Consider the following 5,631-nt stretch of genomic DNA (forward strand, 5'->3'; position numbering starts at 1 on the left):
ACAGTAGGATAGAATTAAGTCATTAAACTAATAGAATCAATGAAGCACACTCTGAGACATTTCGTTTAAGTCCAATGTCCTTTCAGGTCTGATTTCTAGTTTTCTTTTCAAGCTGGTAAATTAGTTTGCAGTTAGGGTCAGTTCCCCTGATCTGCTGTGAAGGACAGTTCAGATTAACCTCGGTTCAGAAGTTTGGTCTATGTCTTTATCAAGTTTGTTTCTCCCGTTTCGGTGTTGTTACCTTGAATCGCCAGCAGGTGGTGCTATCTCATCTGCTCGCCCCAGAGGGGTTGGGGCTGGACAGGAACAAGATGGCTGCCTGCCTCGGAGCAGGCAACAGGAGCCCCACTCCGGCGGGCAGGACAGTCTCGGACGCAGGATGGGTGGCAGGGATCCCAGCAGATCTTCCCTGAAGCGGTTTGGTGTGGATCTCCTCGGGCCGGGTTGTGATGAGCTACCCGTCCCAGAGGCCGCGGCGGCAGCGACGACGGGAGCGCTGGTGGGGGGAGGGGCTGCGGCAGCGGCGGGACAGTGCAATGCAGTAAAACTGTCCAGTCGTTGCGATGTTCCAGCGGGGGCGATGGCCGAGCTCTGTCTGAAGAGCAGGCTGCAATGCTGGGGTCCCCAGCCCCCCGGGGCGAGAGTCAGAGACCCACTGCAGATCTCCCTTGCAGAGGGCTTCAGACGCCGGGTTGCCCGGTGGTGGGAATTCTTAGTTGGGATGGACTCCTGTAACAAATGAAGGTTAACAAGAGAAAAACAAATAGAAGTTTATTAACACATATATCTCATGTGTACATGGAAAATAACCTGGAGAAATGAGTAAATCTCTAGAGTAAATCTCAAAGAGATGGCTTTGACTTCAAATTAAATACCCTGATAAAAAATAAAGGGTGTGGGAGAGATCCAGTCATGACAAGGTAACCAGGAAAATCAGGGTCAACAAGAGCAGACAGGCTATACAGATTTCAGCTGATGCCCTCTCCATGGATGAGTTTCTAGTGATTTTAGATTCTCTTCCTGATGCACAGAAGGAACTACCCTTACAAATGGAGGTGTCCTTTTTAGATATATAATTTTTCTTACAAAAGGGTAATTTCTCCTTTGTTTTTAGAGCTTATCTTGTGTCTGTTTTCCCAAAGTAATCAGTTCAAAACAATCCTTTGGCTAAAGAGGCATATTTAGGGTGATATATTCTGGTCTCCTATAGTCATGTTTTGGGGTAGTGTGTCCTGAACCCCATCATTTTCATTTATTTACTTATGTTTAGAGAGAGGGTCTCTCTTTGTCATCCAGGCTGGAGTGCAGTGGTGTGATCATAGCTCACTGCAGCCTCAAACTCCTGGGCTAAAGTGATCCTCCTGCCTCAGCCTCCCCAGTAGATGGGACTGTAGGTGAGTACCACCACACCGAGTTACTTTCATTTATTTCTGCATTTTTTTAGTCAACTAATGTACACAGACATTTTTACCCTCTCTTGGAGATTTAGAAAAAGGAAAAAAGAGAATTCACTGTGACACGAGTTTATTGGACATATCGTAGAGAATCAAGCTGATCTTAAAAGCGGTAATGGTACTTTGAGTCCAGCATTAGCTGGAAAAAGGTAGCTACCTTCTCTACATATTTTTTTCAGTTTCTTAGATCTTATAGCATTTTCTTTGGGTGGATCAAATAGAAACCACTCTAGATATTATTAATATGAAGGAATTTAATTTAGGGGATTGTATGTATAAAAAACAGACTGAAGTGGTCCTCTAGGCTGGGCCTCTGGGGATCTCTGAGGCAGTCAAATAGAATTGAAGACAAATACTTGTAGCTGCAATCCAAGGTCAGGAAAATAGAAGAATCAAGAAGTCACAATCCTTCTCTGCTTCTCAGAAAACTAAAAGAAGCTCAACACTGAACCTAGGGTCTCCATACCATACTTGCTAGAAGCAAAAGCCACTATGCACTCACCTTTCAGATCTCAAATGAAATGATGCAATTCATAGAATTCGATTTATATGCACAACCCTAGCTGCAAGGGAGTTGAAAGGGTATTTTTAACTTTCCAGCACTTCCAACTAGAAAAAAGGTGAAATAAGACAGGTGCGGTAGCTCATAACTGTAGTCCCAGAACTTTGGAAGGCCAAGGTGGGAGGATTGCTGGAGCTCAGGAGTTTGAGACCAACTTAGGCAACATAGTGAGACCTTGTCTTTACCAAAAAAAAATAGTAATAAAAAATTAGCTGGGCATGGTAATACATGCCTGTAGTCCTAGTTCAAGGCTATGGTAACTGGGGCTTGCCACTGCACTCCAGCCTGGATGACAGAGTGAGACTCCAACTCAGAAAAAAAAGAAAGAAAAAGGGTGGAATAGAGGTTGGGCAAGCCAATCCACAGATATATACCACAATAGCTTAGGAGTTTTATTCATTTATGTTTGTTTTCTAGCAGGGATACTTGAGTTGTTTGTGGTGAGAACAGGCAAAGGAAAACTGAATAGTAGTTGCCGTTGAGAAAGGAAATGTCAAGTTACAAAAAGCTTCTCTTTGAAGTAGCCTGAACCTTTTCAATCTTTGGGTTTTGTTGCTTGATGCTGAGTGGGGTGTGGCAGAAAAACTCATAGATTCTTCAGCTTGTTTCTAAAATGAATTTTATTTTATTTTATTTTGAGTTGGAGTCTCACTCGGTCACCCAGATTGGAGTGCAGGGGCCGCTCCCGGGCACCGCAGCCTCGACCTGCTGGGCTCCGGCGATCCTTCCGCCTCCGCCTTCCGAGTAGCCGGAACGACAGGCGCGCGCTACCACGCCCGGCTGATTTTTGATTTCTTGTAGAGATGAGGTCTCGCCAAGTTGCCCAGGCGGGTCTCGAACCCGCGGGCTCAGGCAATGCACTTACCTCAGCCTCCCAAAGCGCAGGATTACAGGCTGTGGCACCGAGCCCGGCTTCTAAAGCGAATTTGAGAGTGGCCAGCAAAGTTTGTTTTTTTTCGATTCCGCAGAGGCTTTATTGAGGTCGGGGGGTGGGGGTGGGGGTGGGGGCTCAGTCCTTCTTGGCCGCCGCCTTCCTCATGGCAGCCAGCACGTCGCTCAGCTCCTGGTGCTTCCCCTTGGCGCGGATGTGCGTCCCCATCCGTTTCTCGATGAACTTGAGGGCCCGCTTGGCCTTGGAGACCTTGAGCGGTTCCATGGCGCGCCGCTCAGAGGGGCCGAAGCCACACTCCTCCCGCATCATGTCCCGCACGAACTTGGTGCGCTTGGTCAGGCGCCCGCGGCGGTGGCTGTGCCTCGGCTTGTTCACGTTCGCGGTCACCTTGTGGCCCCAGTTGAGGCCCACGGCCATGGGCCATGGCGGCTGCTTGCCGATGGCTGCCGCGGCGGAAGGGCGGCAAAGTTTTAAAGCAAAGTTTGCAAGCGAGAAAAAGAGAAGGAAAAAGGAAGATTCATGGCAGAAGGACCTGCCATGGGCAAGTTTTTTCAAAGAAGAAAAACTGGGCTTTTGCCTTCAAATGTCACACTACATATGGCTACCTAATTATTGGTATGCAAATGAGGGTGGAGCACAGGTAACTGCTGCCCTCTCCGGCGCTGATGGGAGGAGGGGTGGTCTTATTATCATTTTTATGGTTTTGATCAGTTAAGAGGTGGGGTTGAGCCTTTTTTTTTTTTTTTGAGTTGAAGTCTGACTCTGTTGCTCAGGCTGGAGTGCAGTGGCATGCTCACAGCCACCGCAGACTCGACCTGCTTGGGCTCAGGCAATCCTTCCACTTCAGCCTTCCAAGTGGTTGGAACTATAAGGCATGCGCCACCACGCCCGGCTAATTTTTGGTTTTATTGTGGAGATGAGGTGTCACTAAGTTGCCCAGGCTGGTCTCAAACCCATGGACTCAGGCAATCCTCTCATCTCAGCCTCCCAAAGTGCTGGGATTATAGGCATGAGCTACCATGCCCAGCTGAGGTTGAGCTTTTTACCTTCAATAGGGAACCTGAAGGATTTTTGGTGATTATGAGCTGAAAGGTTGGGCTGTCCTAGCTTTGTATCTGATGGGATTTTCTTTTGATTTTTCCCAGGGGGTGGGATAGGCTGCCAGCTTAATGTAATTTTAAAAATGTCTGAACACTTTCTAAAACCTGCCTATGGGAAATTTATCTATCTATGTCTAACCTGTGCTAGCTACCCTGCCTCATTACTAATTTAGAGAAGTCACTATAACCAGACCAACATATCACTGCTTCTGTGGGTCTAGCTGTAATCCTAGCGCTTTGGGAGGCAGAGGTGAGAGGATTGCCTGAGTCCAGGAGTTTGAGACTAGGCTGGGCAACTTGGCTAGACCTCATCTCTACAATAAGTAAAAAAATTCCAGGTGTGGTGGTACGTGCCTGTAGTTCCACATACTTGGAAGGCTGAGGCAGAAGGATCCCCTGAGTCTAGCAGGTCGAGGCTGCAGTAGCCATGAGTGTGCCACTGCACTCCAGCCTGGGCGACAAAGAGAGACTGACTCAAAAAAAAAAAAAAAAAAATCTTTCAGTCCATACATCTTTGTGACATGTGAGAGACAGGAAGGAGTCTTCAAACTTGTTCTTCCTATGACAAACTCTGGTCTAATATACATGGTTTAACTCAAGTGCAAGATGGGCTCTGTGAGCATTTCCTCTTTTGCACAGTAAAGGTATAGTAATAAGCAACAAAACTGCAGCTTGCCTTCCCACGAAAGGAAACCAAAGAATCGATGGTGTGTGAAGAACTCTGAGAAAGGACTCAAAAAAAAAAAAAAAGAATCTGCTTCTTTCATACTCTTCCATTTCAGAGGAGAAAAAAATCAAGAATAATCAGAACTCAGCAATTTCAAGATGCTTAACTGATAATCTTAACACATTGATTTTTTGTGTGTTCCCTGACCCTATCCTAAACTTGCTTTATGGTCATTATATTAAGGGCTGAGACAGACAAGAGTTTAACCCAGAAATAAGGTCACTCGTTGTTGTTCAGAATGTCCTATGTTGATAATACTTTAAGAGTTAGGTTAATTCTTAAATTTTTAAAAGTTTTCTTTAGTATCTTTTTTTTTTTTTTTTTTTGCAGAAGGTACATAGGTTTACGGACTGTAGTTGTAACACCCACTAGCAAGTCATGGGTTGGTAAACACAGAATGAGGAGACAAAAGGTTCCAGTGACAATAAAAATAAACTGTGTTTCCCCATCTGTGAAATGAGGAAGCAGAACTGATTTCCATGCTTCTGTCCTATTTCGGCATTTTATGATTCTAAGTAATAAACAAGGGTAAGTATAAAATAGTAACATTTAATGAGCATGTCCACATAATCTCATTTACTCCTTACAAGAACCTGTGAGAGCCGGGCTCAGTGGTTCAGCCTGTAATTCCGTGCTTTGGGAGGCCGAGGTGAGCGAATTGCCTGAGCCCGCGGGTTTGAGACCCACCTGGGCAACTTGGTGAGACCTTGTTTCTACAATAAATCAAAAAAATTAGCCGGGCGTGGTAGTGCGCGTCTGTAGTTCCGGCTACTTGGAAGGCTGAGGTGGAAGGATTGCCGGAGCCCAGCAGGTTGACTCTGGGGTGGTGGTGAGTGTGCCACTGCACTCCAGCCTGGGCGACAGATGAGACTCCAACTCAAAAAAAAAAAAAAAAA

The 5,631-nt window shown here is 46.0% G+C and overlaps 1 pseudogene across 1 annotated transcript in view; it reads right to left on the reverse strand.

The window, feature by feature from the left end:
- Positions 1 to 3,025: 3,025 nt before the first annotated feature.
- The window catches only part of LOC103273335, a 3,999-nt pseudogene continuing 1,393 nt past the window's right edge, over positions 3,026 to 5,631 (reverse strand). Inside the window, exon 2 of the transcript XR_505181.2 lies at positions 3,026 to 3,440. The product of XR_505181.2 is annotated as a 60S ribosomal protein L36 pseudogene (transcript). The remainder of the gene's footprint in view (positions 3,441 to 5,631) is intronic.

This window comes from Carlito syrichta, unplaced genomic scaffold (genome assembly GCF_000164805.1).
Source record: "Carlito syrichta isolate Samal-C Ts95f unplaced genomic scaffold, Tarsius_syrichta-2.0.1 Scaffold314005, whole genome shotgun sequence".
Classification (NCBI taxonomy): Eukaryota; Metazoa; Chordata; class Mammalia; order Primates; family Tarsiidae; genus Carlito; species Carlito syrichta.